This window comes from Tachyglossus aculeatus, chromosome 4 (genome assembly GCF_015852505.1).
Source record: "Tachyglossus aculeatus isolate mTacAcu1 chromosome 4, mTacAcu1.pri, whole genome shotgun sequence".
In the NCBI taxonomy this organism is placed as follows: domain Eukaryota; kingdom Metazoa; phylum Chordata; class Mammalia; order Monotremata; family Tachyglossidae; genus Tachyglossus; species Tachyglossus aculeatus.
Window position 1 is genome coordinate 402,013 of NC_052069.1, and position 19,513 is coordinate 421,525.

Below are 19,513 nucleotides of genomic sequence, written 5' to 3' on the forward strand. Positions count from 1 at the left end.
TCTCGCTCATTAAATTGTATTTATTGAGTGTCTACTGTGTGCAGAGCACTGGAGAGAAGCAGCGTGGCTCAGTGGAAAGAGCAGGGGCTTGGGAGTCAGAGGTCATGGGTTCTAATCCCGACTCCGCCGCTTGTCAGCTGTGTGACTTTAGGCAAGTCATTTAACTTCTCTGGGCCTGTTACCTCATCTGTAAAATGGGGATTAATATTGTGAGCTCCTCGTGGGACAACCTGATCACATTGTAGTCACCCCAGAGCTTAGAAAAATGCTTTGCACATAGTAAGTGCTTAACAAATACTATTATTATTATTATTATAGGGACTATGTCCAACCTGCTAAGCTTGTGTCTACCCTAGTGCTTAGTATAGCTCCTGGCACAGAGTAAACGATTAACAGATACCTTTAAGAAAAAAAAGGCCCACCACACATTGGCTTGAGCCTTTTGTGCGTTCAGCCTAGTTGTCATCATCATCATCATCATTCTTTCTGGAGCCTTTTCCTTGTTTCCTTTGGAAGCACGGAAACCTCTGACACACTTGGATGTAAGTGCGTTGACCACATTATTTCCTGTCTGGAAGGGTGAAAGAGGAGGCCACTTCCTTCAGATGCACACAGATCCTTTTCCTCTCCCTATCTCCCCCGGGTTGCTCTCTTTCTGACTCTCTCTTTCCTTTCTTTTCTTCTCTTCTTTTCTTTCTCTTTTCCCCCCAACCCCATTCCACCCCCCAAATCAGAGATAGAGCTCCCTGAGAAGTGGGAATAATCAGAGCCCCATGCTTGTCAGAAGGAAAGATTTCTTTCTGGACCCCAAGAGAGCAGGTCTGAAGGACCCCTGCATCCCGCCGCATCAAAGGAAAACTCATCCCAATCCTCTTCGAGGCTCTCCACCATATGGCCCCACCTTCCCTATCAGCTCTCCTTTTCCACAATTCCCCAGCTCCCACTCTTCATTCTTCCCTAGCTGATCCTCTAAGAATCCCTCACTTTCGATTCTCCCATCTCTGACCCTCTCTCAAGCTGTTCCCCAGTCTGGACCTGCCATCCACCAGGTCCAAGTTCTCTCCATGTCCAAAGCCCCCTGAAATCCCACCTCCTCCAAGAAGCCTTCCTCAGTTATTCCCAACATTCTCATACCATCTATCCAAAAGCTGCCCTTGGCCAGTTTTACCCACCCTTGGCAAGAATCCTTAAACAAATGATCAATGAAATTTATTGAGTGATTAATAATTATTAATTATGGTATTTGCTAAGCTATGTGCCAAGCACTGTTCTAAGCGCTGGGGTACATACAAGGTAATCAGGTTGTCCCACTTGGGGCTTACAGTCTTAATTCCGATTTTACAGGTGAGGGAACTGAGGCACAGAGAAGTTAAGTGGCTTCCCCAAGGTCACACAGCAGGCAAGCGGCAGAGCCAGGATTAGAACCCATGTCCTCTGATTCCTAAGCCCATGCTGTTGCCACTAAGCCATGTTGCTTCCTGTGTACACCAGGTAATCAATCAATCGTATTTAATTATGTAATTTATGTAATTTATGCAAATTTAATCAATTAATTAATAATTTAATTACATGATTTACATAATTTAATACATAAAAAATCATGTGCAATAAGCACATCTCTGGACTATAAGCTCCTTCTGGGCAGGGAACGTGTATACAGGGAAGCAGCATGGCATAATGGATAGATCACAGGCCTGGGAATCAGAAGGTCATGGGTTCTAATTCTGACTCTGCCACATGTCTGCTGTGTGACCTTAGGCAAGTCACTTCACTTTTCCATGCCTCAGTTCCCTCATCTGTAAAATGGGGATTAAGACTGGGAGCCCTACATGGGTCAGGGACTGTGCCCAGCCTGATTACCTTGTATCTACCTTAGCGCTAACAGTGCTTTGCACATAGTAAGCACTTAACAAATACTATCATTATCATTATTATTATTCATTCATTCATTCATTCAATCGTATTTATTTAGCGCTTACTGTGTGCAGAGCACTGTACTAAGCGCTTGGGAAGTACAAGTTGGCAAAATATAGAGAAGGTTCCTACCCAACAGTGGGCTCACAGTCTAGAAGGGGGAGACAGAGAACAAAACAAAACATGTTAACAAAATAAAATAAATAGAATAAATATGTACAAATAAAATAAATAAATAGAGTAATAAATATGTACAAACACATATACAGGTGCTGTGGGGAGGGGAAGGAGGTAAGGCGGGGGAGATGGGGAGGGGGAGGGGGCCTCAGTTACCCCATCTGGAAAATGGGGATTAAGACTGTGAGCCCCCCATGGGACAATCGGATCACCTTGTAACCTCCCTAGTGCTTAGAACAGTGCTTTGCACGTAGTAAGCACTTAATAAGTGCCATTATTATTATTATTATTATTATTTTCCATATGAGGAAACTGAGGTGCAGAGAAGTGAAGACCTCCTCCAGGAGGCCTTCCCAGACTGAGCCCCTCCCTTCCTCTCCCCTTCATCCCCCTCTCCATCTTCCCCATCTTACCTCCTTCCCTTCCCCACAGCACCTGTATATGTGTATATACGTTTGTACATATTTATTACTCTATTTATTTATTTATTTTATTTGTGCATATCTATTCTATTTATTTTATTTTGTTGGTACGTTTGGTTTTGTTCTCTGTCTCTCCCTTTTAGACTGTGAGCCCGCTGTTGGGTAGGGACTGTCTCTATGTGTTGCCAACTTGTACTTCCCAAGTGCTTAGGAAAGTGCTCTGCACACAGTAAGTGCTCAATAAATACGATTGATTGATTGACTGATTGATTGATTGAAGTGACTCTGGCCAAGGTGACACAGCAGACAGGTGGCAGAGCCGGGATTGGAACCCAGGTCCTTCTGACTGGCAGGCCCGGGCTGCTCCGCTTCCTCCCCCTGATCCTTTGGGACACAGTCCTGCTCCAAGGCGGCTGGAGGGACCTTGGCCCAATCAATCAATCAATCAATCAATCAATCAATCGTATTCATTGAGCGCTTACTGTGTGCAGAGCACTGTACTAATCAATCAATCAATCATATTTATTGAGCGCTTACTGTGTGCAGAGCACCGTACTAAGTGCTTGGGAAGTACAAGTTGGCAACATATAGGGACAGTCCCTACCCAACAGTGGGCTCACAGTCTAAAAGGGGGAGACAGAGAACAAAACCAAACATACTAACAAAATAAAATAAATAGAATAGATATGTACAAGTAAAATAAATAAATAAATAAATAGAGTAATAAATACATACAAACATATATACAGGTGCTGTGGGGAAGGGAAGGAGGTGGCTCAGTGGAAACAACCCGGGCTTTGGAGTCGGAGGTCACAGGTTCAAATCCCAGCCCCGCCACTTGTCAGCTGGGTGGCTTTGGGCAAGTCACTTCACTTCTCTGGGCCTCAGTTCCCTCATCTGGAAAATGGGGATAATAATGATGGTATTTGTTAAGCGCTTTCTACGTGCAAAGCACTGTTCTAAGCGCTGGGGAGGTTACAAGGTGATCAGGTTGTCCCACGTGCGCTTAGTACAGTGCTCCGCACACAGTAAGCGAATGAATGAACACAAGGTGATCAGGTTGTCCCACGTGGGGCTCGCAGTCTTCACCCCCATTTTACAGAAGAGGGAACTGAGGCACAGAGAAGTGATAGTAAGCGCTTAACAAATACCGTCATGATTATTATCATTACCAACCTGCCATACAGTAAGGCCTTGATAAATACCGCTGATGAAGGGGCAGAGGATCGATTGATTAATTACAACAGAGTTGGTAGGCGCGAGGTTTAGACTTCACTAATAGTATCGGTACTAAGCGCTTGGGAAGTACTTCCCAAGCGCTTAGTACAGTGCTCTGCACATAGTAAGCGCTCAATAAATACGATTGATTGATTGATTGATTGAAGTACAAGCTGGCAACATATAGAGACGGTCCCTACCCACCAGTGGGCTCACAGTAAAGCGGGTCAGCGGTCGGTGCTGTTGGGAGGACGGGGACCAGAGAGGGAAGGATGGCCCGTCTGGCAGGGCATCGCTGGGCAGCGGGCCCCAAGGGGAAATATGATTGAATGAATGAATGAATATATGTTTGTACATATTTATTACTCTATTTATTTTACTTGTACATATTTATTCTATTTATTTTATTTCGTTAATATGTTTGGTTTTGTTCTCTGTCTCCCCCTTTTAGACTGTGAGCCCACTGTTGGGTAGGGACTGTCTCTATATGTTGCCCATTTGTACTTCCCAAGCGCTTAGTACAGTGCTCTGCACATAGTAAGCGCTCAATAAATACGATTGATGATGGTGATGATGATGGGTAGGGACCCCTCCGCACATCCGCCAAGATCGTGGGTTCTAATCCTGACTCCGCCGCTTGTAAAAATAATCCTTGCTGAGCGCTTACAGGCGTTGTACTAAGCACTGGGTTGGATACAAGCAAATCAATCAATCAATCAATCGCATTTATTGCGCGCTTACTATGTGCGGAGCACTGTACTAAGCGCTTGGGAAGTACAAATTGGCAACATGTAGAGACAGTCCCTACCCAACAGTGGGCTCACAGTCTAAAAGGGGGAGACAGAGAACAAAACCGAACATACTAACAAAGTAAAATAAATAGAATAGATATGTACAAGTAAAATAAATAAATAAATAAATAGAGTAATAAATATGTACAAACATATATACATATATACAGGATATATACATATATACAGGGTATATATACAGGGTATATATACATATATACAAGTCAAATCGGGTTGGACACAGTCCCTGTCCCTTGTGGGCCTCATAGTCTCAATTCCCATTTCACAGACAAAGTAACTGAGGCACAGAAAAGTGAAGCACCTTGTCCAAGGTCCCACAGCAGACATATGGCGGAGTCGGGATTCGAACCCATAACCTTCTGACTCCCAGGCTCGGGCTCTCTCTGACAAGCCGTGCCGCTTCTCTAACTTGTCTACTTGCTGTGTGACCTTGAGTAAGTCAATTAATTTCTCTGTGCCTCAATTACCTCCACTGTAAAATGGGGATTAAGACCGTGAGCCCCACGTGGGACGTAGACTAGGTCCACACCGATTTACTTGCATCCCCCACTGCTTAGTGTAGTGCCTGGCACTGGTAAGCACCTAACAAATACCGCAATTATTATTATTGCTATTTATTGAGCGCTTACTGTGTGCACGGCACTGTACAGAGCGCCTGGGAGAATATGATGCAATAGAACACAGTCCCTGCCCATAATGGAGATTTTGATCCTGGACTTTTGGTTCCCCCAACTCCAGCTTTAGGGTGGACAATGTCCAGTTTCCCTGCACTGTTGGTGGTGGTCCTTTTTCCTGACAGGGTGACCACCTGTCTATAGGCAGGCAATAATAATAATAATAATAATAATAATAATAATAATAATAATAATAATAATAATAATACTATTTGTTAAGCGCTTACTATGTGCCAGGCACCGTTCTAAGTGCTGGGGTAGATACAAGATATGAGAAGCAGCGTGGCTCAGTGGAAAGAGCCCGGGCTTTGGAGTCAGAGGTCAGGGGTTCAAATCCTAGTTCCACCAATTGTCAGCTGTGTGACTTGGGGCAAGTCACTTCACTTCTCTGGGCCTCAGTTATCTCATCTGTAAAATGGGGATTAAGACTGTGAGCCCCACGAGGGACAACCTGATCACCTTGTAACCTCCCCAGCGCTTAGAACAGTTTTTCACATAGTAAGCGCTTAATAAATGCCATTGTTATTATTATTATTATACAAGCTCATCAGGTTGGACACAGCCCCTGTCCCGCATGGGGCTCACTGTCCTAATCCCCATTTATACAGATGAGGGAACTGAAGCCCAGAGAATTGAAGTAATAATAATAATAATAATGGCATTTATTAAGCGCTTACTATGTGCAAAGCACTGCTCTAAGCACTGGGGAGGTAACAAGATGATCCGGTTGTCCCTCGTGGGGCTCACAGTCTTAATCCGCATTTAACAGATGAGGTAACTGAGGCGCAGAGAAATTAAGTGACTTGCCCACAGTCACCCAGCTGACAATTGGCGGAGCCGGGATTTGAACCCATGACCTCTGACTCCAAAGCCTGGGCTCTTTCCTACTGAGCCACGCCGCTTCTCGTGACTTGCCCAAGGTCACACAGCACGCAAGCGGGTGGACCGTTTGTACAAGTGGACAAAACTTGTACTTCCCAAGCGCTTAGTACAGTGCTCTGCACACAGTAAGCGCTCAATAAATACGACTGATGATGATGATGACCCAGGATTAGAAACTATGACCTTCTGACTCCCAAGCCCCTGCTTTATCCACTAGGCCGGCTCCACCACTTAACCGCTGTGTGATTTTGGGCAAATCACTTCACTGCTCTGTGCCTCAGTTACCTCATCTGCAAAATGAGGATTGAGACTGTGAGCCCCACGGGGGGCCGGGAACCTGCCCAACTCAATTTGCTTGTATCCACCCCAGTGTTTAGTACAGTGCCTGGCACGTAGTAAGCGCTTTCCTCATCTCCCACTCCCTTCTGCGTCACCCTGATTTGCTCCCTTCCTTCCTCTCTATCCTCTCTCTCCATCCCCCCCATCTTACCTCCTTCCCTTCCCCACAGCACCTGTATATATGTATATATGTTTGTACATATTTATTACTCTATTTATTTATTTTACTTGTACATATCTATTCTATTTATTTTATTTTGTTAGTATGTTTGGTTTTGTTCTCCGTCTCCCCCTTTTAGACTGTGAGCCCACTGTTGGGTAGGGACTGTCTCTAGATGTTGCCAACTTGTACTTCCCAAGCGCTTAGTACAGTGCTCTGCACACAGTAAGCGCTCAATACATACGATTGATTGATTGATTGATCTCCCCTCCCCAGCCCCACAACACTTAAGTCCAGATCTGTCATTTTAATTTATTTGTATTGATGTCTGTCTCCCCGCCCCCTGCCAGCCTGTGTGCTCACTGTGAGCAGGGATTGTCACTGTTTATTGTTGTGTTGTTCTTTCCCAAGCGTTTAGTACAGTGCTCTGCATGCAGTAAGTGCTTAATTCCGATGGAACGAAATACCATCATCATCTTTTAGACTGTGAGCCCACAGTTGGGTAGGGACTGTCTCTGTATGTTGCCAACTTGTACTTCCCAAGCGCTTAGTACAGTGCTCTGCACACAGTAAGCGCTCAATAAATACGATTGATTGATTGATTGATCATCATTATTATTATTAGCGGAAAGAGCACGGTCTTGGGAGTCAGAGGACACGGGTTCTAATCCCAGCTCCACCACTTGTCTGCTGTGTGGCCGTGGGCAAGCCACTGAATAATAATAATAATAATAATGGCATTTGTTAAGCGCTTACTATGTGCAAGGCACTGTTCTAAGCGCTGGAGTTCAAAAAGGTATGAAATGAGGGCTCACGAGATGGTTTTTAAAGGAGACTATAGGACTAAAAGCAAGTGGATTTAACTAGATTTAACTCTACATCAGAGTCCTGTTGGAAAAACACATGAACTGCAAAATTCCAGCAGTTCTAAAATTAGGAATTAAAAAGAAAAGAATATAAACAAATTTGGGTTCATATAGTTAATTTTCACGGTAGAGAATAAAACGTTGGCATCTTCCAGCGCCCTATTCCGCCATCATTTAGTTAAGTACTAAATGATGAAGCAGCGTGAGAAGCACGAGAGAAGCACGAGAGAAGCAGCGTGGCTCAGCGTGGCTCACTCAGCGTGGCTCAGTGGGAACGAGCCCGGGCTTTGGAGTTAGAGGTTGTGGGTTCGAATCCCGGCTCCGCCACATGTCTACTGTGTGACCTCAGGCAAGTCACTTCACTTCTCTGAGCCTCAGTTCCCTCATCTGTAAAATGGGGATTGACTGTCAGCCCCACGTGGGGCAACCTGATCACCTTGTATCCCCCCCCCAGCGCTTAGAACAGTGCTTTGCACATAGTAAGCGTTTAACAAATGCCATTATTATTATAAGTACCTTTGCAGCTTTACGCATGCATGCCTCTGTAGTTTTACAAATTCAGTTCAATATTCGTGGATGGGCTCTGGGTATTCCCCATGACTTAAATGTCCTGTTTCTGGCCTAACGGGCCCCTGCGGAAGTTTCATTTTAGAGGAAAGGCCTTTGGCTGAAAAAAACTTGAAACTAGCCCTATCTTACTGTGATCCTCAGGTCTAAGCGTCATGGGTTCTAATCCAGGTTCCGCCACTTGTCTGCTGTGTGACCTTGGGTTCGTCGCTTTAGTTCTCTGAGCCTCGGTTATCTCATCTGTAAAATGGGGATTGAGACTGTAAGCCCCATGTGGGACAGGGACTATCTCCAACCCAATTTGCTTGAATCCACTCCAGGGCTTAGTATAATGCCTGGCCTATAGTAAGTGCTTAAAATATACCATCATTATTAGGATGATGATTATTTTTCTCTGTGCTTCAGTTCCCTGAGAAATGGGGATCATCATCATCATCAATTGTGTTTATTGAGCGCTTACTGTGTGCAGAGCACTGGACTAAGCGCTTGGGAAGTCCAAGTTGGCAACATCTAGAGACAGTCCCTACCCAACAGTGGGCTCACAGTCTAAAAGGGGGAGACGGAGAACAAAACCAAACATACTAACAAAATAAAATAAAATAAAATAAAATAAAATGGGTAGGCACCGTCTCTATATGTTGCCAATTTGTACTTCCCAAGCGCTTAGTACAATGCTCTGCACACAGTAAGCGCTCAATAAATAGGATTGAATGAATGAATGAATGAGCTCCATGTGGGACAACCTGATTACCTCGCGTTTCCCCCAGCACTTAGAGCAGTGCTTAGCACATAGTAAGTAGGCCTTCCCAGACTGAGGCCCCTCCATCCTCTCTCCTTCCTCCCCCTCCCCATCCCCCCCACCTTACCTCCTTCCCCTCCCCACAGCACCTGCATATATGTATAAATGTTTGTACGTATTTATTACTATTTTTTATTTTATTTGTACATATTTATTCTATTTATTTTATTTTGTTAATACGTTTTGTTTTGTTGTCTGTCTCCCCCTTCTAGACTGTGAGCCCGTTGTTGGGTAGGGACCATCTCTATATGTTGCCAACTTGTACTTCCCAAGCGCTTAGTACAGTGCTCTGCACACAGTAAGCGCTCAATAAATACGATTGAATGAATGAATGAATGGAAAGAGCACAGGCTTGGGAGTCACAGGTCGTGGGTTCTTATCCCACTTCCGCCACTTTTCAGCTGTGTGAACTTGGCCTAGTCACTTCACTTCTCTGGGCCTCAGTTCCCTCATCTGTAAAATGGGGATGAGTAATAATAATAATGATGATGGCATTTATTAAGCGCTTACTATGTGCAAAGCACTGTTCTAAGCGCTGGGGAGGTTACAAGGTGATCATGGGGGGTTCACAATTTTAATCCCCATTTTCCAGATGAGGTAACTGAGGCACAGAGAAGTGAAGTGACTTGCCCGAAGTCACACAGCTGACAGTTGGCGGAGCCGGGATTTGAACCCATGACCTCTGACTCCAAAGCCTGGGCTCTTTCCACTGAGCCACGCTGCTTCTCTAAGACTGTGAAGCCCCACACGGGACAACCTGATTACCTCGTATCTACCCCAGTGCTTAGAACAGTGCTTGGCACATAGTAAGCACTTAACAAATACCATTATTATTATTATTTATTATTATTATTATTATTATAGGAACCACTTAACAAATACCATAATTATTATCATTAGGCCCTGCTGCCCTGGGGCCAGGGGGTCTGCTGTTATACTGCAGCAGCCTGCCCTCCAGCTGGTCTGTCCTCTGTCCCATAGGAATGCATTTAATAATAATATAATGATGGCATTTATGTCTTCTCTTGTTATCTTTAACACGGTGGAGTGGTTAGAGCACAGGCCTGTGAGTCAGAAGGTCATGAGTTCTAATCCTGAGTCTGCCACCACTCAGCTGTGTGACCTTTAGCAAGTCACTTGACTTCTCTGTGCCTCAGTTCCCTCATCTGTAAAATGGTGGTGAAGACTTGTGAGCCCCAAGTGGGACAGGGGACTATGTCCAACCTGATTAACTTGTATGTACCGCAGCGCTTAGAACAGTGCTTGGCACATAGTAAGCACTTAACAAGTGCTTAGTACAGTACTCTTCTAGACTGTGAGCCCACTGTTGGGTAGGGACCGTCTCTATATTTTGCCAACCTGTACTTCCCAAGTGCTTAGTACAGTGCTCTGCACACAGTAAGCGCTCAATAAATACGACTGAATGAGTGAATACTCTGCACACAGTAAGCACTCAATAAATATAATTGAATGCATGAATGACTGAAATACCATCAATATAACTATTATGATTATTTAGCATGGCTTAGTGAAAAGAGACCGGGCTTGGGAGTCAGAGGTGATGGGTTCAAATCCCAACTCTGCTTGTCAGCTGTGTGACTTGGGGCAAGTCACTTCACTGTGCCTCAGTTTCCTCATCTGTAAAATGGGGATGAAGACTGTGAGCCCCAGGTGGCACAACCTGCTGACCTTGTATCCCCCCCGGTGCTTAGAATAGTGCTTGGCACATTGCAAGTACTTAACAAATACCATCATCATCACCACTGCACTTCTCTGGGCATCAGTTCCCTCATCTATAAAATGGGGATGAAGACTGTGAGCCCCCCGTGGGACAAAGTGATCACCTTGTATCCCCCCCAGCGCTTAGAACAGTGCTTAGCACATAGTAAGCGCTTAACAGAATCCATCATCATTGAGACATAGCGTGGCTCAGTGGAAAGAGCACAGACAGCGGAGTCAGAGGTCACGGGTTCAAATCCCATCTGCCACGTGTCAGCTATGTGACTTTGGATGAGTCACTTAACTTCTCTGTGCCTTACTTAGTTACCTCATCTGTAAAATGGGGATGAAGACTGTGAGCCCGCCGTGGGACAACCTGATCACCTTGTAACCTCCCCAGCGCTTAGAACAGTGCTTTGCACATGGTAAGCGCTTAATAAATACCATTATTATTCTCTGGGCCTCAGGGACCTCATCTGTAAAATGGGGATTAAGCCTGTGAGCCCCCTGAGGGACAACCTGGTCACCTTGTAACCTCCCCAGCGATTAGAACAGTGCTTTGCACATGGTAAGTGATGGCGGTGGTTGCTCCGGATGGCCACCAAGGTCGCCAGGCGACTAAAGAATTAGTCAGACAGCATGTGACTGCCGAAAGTTTTAATTCATTCATTGATTCAGTTGTATTTATTGAGCGCTTTCTGTGTGCAGAGAACTGTATAGTTTTATTGGTAAGGCCGAAGACCGAATAGGGGGTAACACAACCGGCAAGCGCATTTCCTTAAGGGAAAAGGCCCCGAATACTCGATGCAACGGGCTTATATACTGCTGTTGCTGATCACAGTGATTGGTAGATTTGAAAACAGCAGGGACCAGATTTGGTGCAGATTTGGTGCAGAGCTGGGCAGGGTCTATCTCCTTATTTTGTTTGGTTCCCAGGCCCAGGGAGTGGGCTGCAGGGTCTAAGGCCCACACTAAATATGGCAACAGGACCGTGTACATTCAAACAATATCTGCAATCTTTCCATGGTGCATGGGCCCATCAGTAAGCGCTTAATAAATACCATTATTATTCTCTGGGCCTCAGGGACATCATCTATAAAATGGGGATTAAGCCTGTGAGACCCGAAGGACAACCTGGTCACCTTGTAACCTACCCAGCGCTTAGAACAGTGCTTTGCACATGGCAAGCGCTTAATAAATACCATTATTATTCTCTGGGCCTCAGGGATGTCATCTGTAAAATGGGGATGAAGCCTGTGAGCCCACTGAGGGAGAACCTGGTCACCTTGTAACAACCACAGCACTTACAACAGTGCTTTGCACATGGTAAGCGCTTAATAAATACATAATTTTCTGGGCCTCAGTGACCTCATCTGTAAAATGGGGATGAAGCCTGTGAGCCCACTGAGGGACAACCTGGTCACCTTGTAACATCCCCAGCGCTTAGAACGGTGCTTTGCACATGGTAAGCGCTTAATAAATACATTATTCTCTGGGCCTCAGTGACCTCATCTGTAAAATAGGGATTAAGCCTTTGAGCCCCCTGAGGGACAACCTGATTCATTCATTCATTCAATTCTATTTATTGAGCGCTTACCGTGTGCAGAGCACTGTACTAAGTGCTTGGGAAGTCCAAGTTGGCAACATATAGAGATGGCCCCTACCCAACAGTGGGCTCACAGCCTAGAATGGGGAGACAGACAACAAAACATATTAACAAAATAAAATAAATAGAATGAATATGTACAAATAAAATAGAGTAATAAATCCGTACAAACACATATACATATATACAGGTGCTGTGGGGAGGGGAAGGAGGTAGCGTGGCTCAGTGTAAAAAGCCCGGGCTTTGGAGTCAGGGGTCGTGGGTTCAAATCCCGGCTCTGCCAATTGTCAGCTGTGCGACTTTGGGCAAGTCACTTAACTTCTCTGGGCCTCAGTTACCTCATCTGTAAAATGGGGATGAAGACCGTGAGCCCCCCGTGGAACAACCTGATCACCTTATAACCTCCCCAGCGCTTAGAACAGTGCTTTGCACATAGTAAGCTCTTAATAAATGCCATTATTATCCCCTTCTAGACTGAGCCCACTGTTGGGTAGGGACTGTCTCTCTATGTTGCCTACTTGTACTTCCCAAGCGCTTGGTACAGTGCTCTGCACACAGTAAGCGCTCAATAAATACGATTGATTGATTGATTGACTGATTGAGGTAAGGCGGGGGGGATGGGGAAGGGGCGCTTGGGAAGTCCAAGTTGGCAACATAGAGAGATGGTCTCTACCCAACAGCAGGCTCACAGGCTAGAAGGGGGAGACAGAGAACAAAACCAAACATGTTAACAAAATAAAATAAATAGAATAGATACGTACAAGTAAAATAGAGTAATAAATCCGTACAAACATATATACATATATACAGGTGCTGTGGGGAAGGGAAGGAGGTAAGGCGGGGGGGGGTGGGGGGGGGATGGAGAAGGGGAGGAGGGGGAGAGGAAGGAGGGGGCTCAGTCTGGGAAGGCCTCCTGATCACCTTGTAACCTCCCCAGAGATTAGAACAGTGCTTTGCACAAGGTAAGTGCTTAACAAATACCATTTTTACTATTATTATTATTAGTAGTAGTAGTATTATGAAGGGTAGCCCCTTCCTTCCTCTCCCCCTTGTCCCCCTCTCCATCCCATCTTACCTCCTTCCCTTCCCCTCAGCACCTGTATGTATGTATACATGTTTGTACATATTTATTACTCCATTTATTTTACTTGTACATATCTATTCTTATCGATTTTATTTTGTTAGTATGTTTGGTTTTGTTCTCTGTCTCCCCCTTTTAGACTGTGAGCCCACTGTTGGGTAGGGACCGTCTCTCTATGTTGCCAACTTGTACTTCCCAAGCGCTTAGTACAGTGCTCTGTACACAGTAAGCACTCAATAAATACGATTGATTGATTGCTTTGCACAAGGTGAGCGCTTAGGTAGTAGTAGTAGTAGTAGTAGTAGTAGTAGTAGTAGTAGTAGTAGTAGTAGTAGTAGTAGTAGTAGTAGTAGTAGTAGTAGTAGTAGTAGTAGTAGTAGTAGTATAATGATTCTTTAATTTGACGCTGGCTGACAGGGCTCAGGACAGGCAGGGCCACGCTGAGCGCATGACGTCATCGCGTCCCGGCGTGTGCCCGTGGTCACGTGGGGGCGCGCGCCCTGCCCCTCCCCGCCCCCACGCGGCTTTCCCGAGCGGCGCGGGCGCCCTCTGGTGGCCCCGACGGCAATCGTCAACTGCCAACCGAGCCGGGGCCCGGAACAGCCTTGCGATCAATCATGTTTTTAAAATTATTGTTCGTTCGTTCGTTCATTCATTCATTTATTCATTCATTCACTCACTCATTCACTCACTCATTCATTCATTCACTCATTCATTCATTCATTCATTCAATCGTATTTACTGAGCGCTTACTGTCTGCAGAGCACTGGACTAAGCGCTTGGAAAGGTTTTTCATTTTTCATTTCATTTTTCATTATTATTATTATTCTCTGGGCTTCAGCTCCATCATCTGTGAAATGGGGAGTAAGACTCTTGAGCCCCATGTGGGACAGGGACTGTGTCCAACCTGATTGACTTGTCTCTACCCCAGAGCTTAGTACAGTGCCTGGCACAGAGTGAGCGCTCTCCCCCTTCTCCCCCTCTCCGTCCCCCCAGCCTTACCTCCTTCCCCTCCCCACAGCACCTGTATAGATGTATATATGTTTGTACTTATTTATTACTGTATTTCATTTGTACATATTCTATTCATTTTATTTTGTTAATATGTTTTGTTTTGTTGTCTGTCTCCCCCTTCTAGACCGTGAGCCCACTGTTGGGTAGGGACTGTCTCTATATGTTGCCAACCTGTACTTCCAAGCGCTTAGTACGATTGAATGAATGAATGGAAAGTACGTGGCTCAGTGGCTTTGGAGTCAGAGGTCATGGGTTCAAATCCCAGCTCCGCCAACTGTCAGCTGTGTGACTTTGGGCAAGTCACTTCACTTCTCTGGGCCTCAGTTCCCTCATCTGGAAAATGGGGATTAAAACTGTGAGCCCCCCGGGAGACAACCTGATCACCTTGTCACCTCCCCAGCGCTTAGAACAGTGCTTTGCACATAGTAAGCACTTAATAAATGCCATCATTATCATTATTCATTCAATCGTATTTATTGAGTGCTTACTGTGTGCAGAGCACTGTACCAAGCGCTTGGGAAGTCCAAGTTGGCAACATAGACAGTCCCTACCCAACAGTGGGCTCACAATCTAGAAGGGGGAGACAGATAACAAAACAAAACATATTAACAGAATAAAATAAATAGATAAATAAATAAATAAAATAAAATAATATGTCAGTGGAAAGAGCCCGGGTTTAGGAGTCTAGAGGTCATTCATTCATTCCATTCATTCATTCAATCGTATTTATTGAGCCCTTACTGTGTGCAGAGCACTGTACTAAGCACTTGGGAAGTATAAGTTGGCAAAATAAAGAGATGGTCCCTACCCAACAGCGGGCCCACAGTCTAGAAGGGGCAGACAGACAACAAAACAAAACATATTAACAAAATAAAATAAATAGAATAGTAAATATGTACAAGTAAAATAGAGTAATAAATCTGTACAAACATATATACAGGTGCTGCGGGGAGGGGAAGGAGGTAAGGCGGGGGGGGGGATGGGGAGAGGGAGGAGGGAGAGAGAAAGGAGGGGGCTCCGTCTGGGAAGGCCTCCTGGAGGAGGTGAGCTCAGGTCGTGGGTTCTAATTCCACCTCCGCCACTTCATCATCATCATCATCAATCGTATTTATTGAGTGCTTACTATGTGCAGAGCACTGTACTAAGCGCTTGGGAAGTACAAATTGGGTACAGTTCCTACCCAACAGTGGGCTCACAGTCTAAAAGGGGGAGACAGAGAACAAAACTAAACATACTAACAAAATAAAATAAATAGAATAGATATGTACAAGTAAAATAAATAAATAAATAGAGTAATAAATATGTACAAACATATATACATATATACAGGTGCTGTGGGGAAGGGAAGGAGGTAAGATGGGGGGGATGGAGAGGGGGATGAGGGGGAGAAGAAGGAAGGGGCTCAGTGTGGGAAGGCCTCCTGGAGGAGGTGAGCTCTCAGTAGGGCCTTGAAGGGAGGAAGAGAGCGAGCTTGGCGGATGTCGGGAGGGATTGGGGCATTCCAGGCCAGGGGGAGGACGGGGGCCGGGGGTCGATGGCGGGACAGGCGAGAACGAGGCCTAACGGTGAGGAGGTGAGCGGCAGAGGAGCGGAGGGTGCGGGCTGGGCTGGAGAAGGACAGAAGGGAGGGGAGGTAGGAGGGGGCGAGGGGATGGATGGACAGCCTGGAAGCCCAGGGTGAGGAGTTTCTGCCTGATGCGTAGGTTGACTGGTAGCCACTGCAGATTTTTGAGGAGGGGAGTAACATGCCCAGAGCGTTTCTGGACAATCCGGGCAGCAACATGAAGTATGGATTGAAGTGGGGAGAGACACGAGGATGGGAGATCAGAGAGAAGGCTGATGCAGCAGTCCAGACGGGATAGGATGAGAGCTTGAACGAGCACGGGAGCGGTTTGGATGGAGAGGAAAGGGCGGATCTTGGCAATGTTGCGGAGCTGAGACCGGCAGGTTTTGGTGACGGCTTGGATGTGAGGGGTGAACGAGAGAGCGGAGTCGAGCATGACACTGAGGTTGCGGGCTTGTGAGACGGGAAGGATGGTAGTGCCGTCAACAGTGATGGGAAAGTCAGGGCCAAGCACTGTTCTAAGCACTGGAGAGGTTACAAGGTGATCAGGTTGTCCCACGGGGGGCTCACAGTCTTCACCCCATTTTACAGATGAGGGAACTGAGGCACAGAGAAGTGAAGTGACTTGCCCAAGGTCACACAGAAGACAAGCCCAAGGTCACACAGAAGACAAGTGGCAGAGCCGGGATTTGAACCCATGACCTCTGACTCCAAAGCCCGGGCTCTTTCCACTGAGCCACGCTGCTTCTCAGCATGTAGATTAAGGCTGGGAAGAGAGGGAGATGGAAGGACGGGGAAGGGAAAGGAAGGGAAAGAGTAGGCACAGGGGAGGAGAGGTTGGGGAATTGGTGGGGGGGAGGAAGAGGAGGGACAGAGACAAGAAGATGAGGAAGGGGGAGAGGAACAGAGAGGAGTGGGCAGGGGAGAGAGGATAATAATAATAATAATGATGGCATTTATTAAGCACTTACTATGTGCAAAGCACTGTTCTAAGCACTGGGGAGGTTACAAGGTGTACAGGTTGTTCCACAGGGGGCTCACAGTCTCCCAGCTCTGCCAATTGTCAGCTGTGTGACTTTGGGCAAGTCACTTCACTTCTCTGGGCCTCAGTTACCTCATCTGTAAAATGGGGATTAAGACTGTGAGCCCCCCGTGGGACAACCTGATCACTTTGTAACCTCCCCAGCACTTAGAACAGTGCTTTGCACATAGTAAGCGCTTAATAAATGCTATCATTATTATTATTATTATTAATCCCCATTTTACAGATGAGGTAACTGAGGCCCAGAGAAGTGAAGTGACTTGCCCAACGCCCCACAGCTGACAGTTGAAGCACATGGCTCAGTGGAAAGAGCCCGGGCTTTGGAGTCAGAGGTCAGGGGTTCAAATCCCAGCTCCACCAATTGTCAGCTGTGTGACTTTGGGCAAGTCACTTAACTTCTCTGTGTCTCAGTTACCTCATCTGTAAAATGGGGATTAAGACTGTGAGCCCCACGTGGGACAACCTGATCACCTTGTAACCTCCCCAGCGCTTAGAACAGTGCTTTGCACATAGTAAGCGCTTAATAAATGCCATTATTATTATTATTATACTTGGCAGAGTCGGGATTTGAACCCATGACCTCTGACTCCAAAGCCCAGGCTCTTTCCACTGAGCCACACTGCGATAATAATGGTACTTGTTGAATGCTTACTATGTGCCAAGCACTGAGATAGGGGAGGGAGGAAAGTCACACTGACCTGTGGCTTCCCTGAGCCCAGAGGTTTCAAGGATCTGGGACCAAGTGGGAAGTCCAGACTCGGTGAAGGGAAAATTGTGGTCTGAGCTTGGATCTCTCCCGTCTCCTCCCCTTCCACCATTTCCTAGTAGGCTCCTTCATGGCAGGAGCACTTACAAGTTGACTAGGACAGAAGGAAGCAGGAGATCTGATTATCTTCTCAGTTGTTGCTGTTGTTCCTCAGTCAATCATATTTATTGAGCGCTTCCTGTGAACAGAGCAGTGGACTAAGCATTTGGGAGAGGAAATATAATAATAAATGGACATATTCCCTGCCCTCGAAGAGCTTTCGGTCTTCTTTCAGTATGAGAAGCAGCGTGGCTCAGTGGAAAGAGCACGGGCTTTGGAGTCAGTGGTCATGGGTTCAAATCCCGGCTCCGCCAATTGTCAGCTGTGTGACCTTGGGCAAGTCATTCAACTTCTCTGTGCCTCATCAATCGTATTTATTGAGCGCTTACTGTGTGCAGAGCACTGTACTAAGCGCTTGGGAAGTACAAACTGGCAACATATAGAGACAGTCCCTACCCAACAGTGGGCTCACAGTCTAAAAGGAATGAGGAATGAGAAGCAGTGTGGCTCAGTGGAAAGAGCACGGGCTTTGGAGTCAGTGGTCATGGGTCATGGTCACCTGTATATATGTATATATGTCTGTACATATTTATTACTCTATTTATTTATTTATTTATTTATTTTACTTGTACATATCTATTCTATTTATTTTATTTTGTTAGTATGTTTGGTTTTCTTCTCTGTCTCCCCCTTTTTGACTGTGAGCCCACTGTTGGGTAGGGACCGTCTCTATATGTTGCCAACTTGTACTTCCCAAGCGCTTAGTACAGTGCTCTGCACACAGTAAGCGCTCAATAAATACGATTGATTGATAGATGGATTCAAATCCCGGCTCCGCCAATTGTCAGCTGTGTGACCTTGGGCAAGTCATTTAACTTCTCTGTGCCTCAGTTACCTCATCTGTAAAATGGGGATTGACCGTGAGCCCCCCCATGGGACAACCTGATCACCTTGTTTTCCCCCCAGCGCTTAGAACAGTGTTTTGCACATAGTAAGTGCTTAATAAATGCCATTATTATTATTATTATTATTCCTCCTCCTCTTCTTCCTTCTATGTGCAGCCCCCTGAGCAGCACTGCAACAGCCCCCAGACCTAACCGAGAAGGGGGTGGGGAGTGGGGGAGGTTGAAAAGGTTGGGAAAGAGAATTCCCTGGGAATTCCGGGAATCAGGGGACCTGGGTTCTACGTCCAGTTTTGCCACTTGACTGCTCTGTGACCTTGGGCACATCACTTTAACTTCTTTGGGCCTCAGTTTCCTCATCTGTGAAATGGGGGTTAAATACCCGTTCTCCCTCTTACGTCACAGGTGAACCCCAAGTGGGACACGGTTCTTGTGTGTTGTGATGTCTTATAATCTACTACAGAGCTTGGTACGGTGCTGGATGCTCTTAACAGACGCCACAGGTTTTTTTTACGACGATTATTGATGTTTTTTATGGATTTTGTTAAGAGTTTACAAAGTGGCAGGCACTGTAATAATAATCATAATAATAATGAAGGCATTTATTAAACACTTACTATGTGCAAAGCACTGTTTTAATAATAATAATAATGATGGCATTTATTAAGTGCTCACTATGTGCAAAGCACTGTTCTAAGCGCTGAGGAGGTTACAAGGCGATAAGGTTGTCCCACGGGGGCTCACAGTCTTCATCCCCATTTTACAGATGAGGTCACTGAGGCCCAGAGAAGTGAAGTGACTTGCCCAAAGTCACACAGCTGACACTTGGCAGAGCTGGGATTTGAACCCATGACCTCTGACTCCAAAGCCCAGGCTCTTTCCACTGAGCCACGCTGCTTCTCACTGGACTAAGTGCTGGAGTAGATACAGCATAATCAGGTTGGACACTG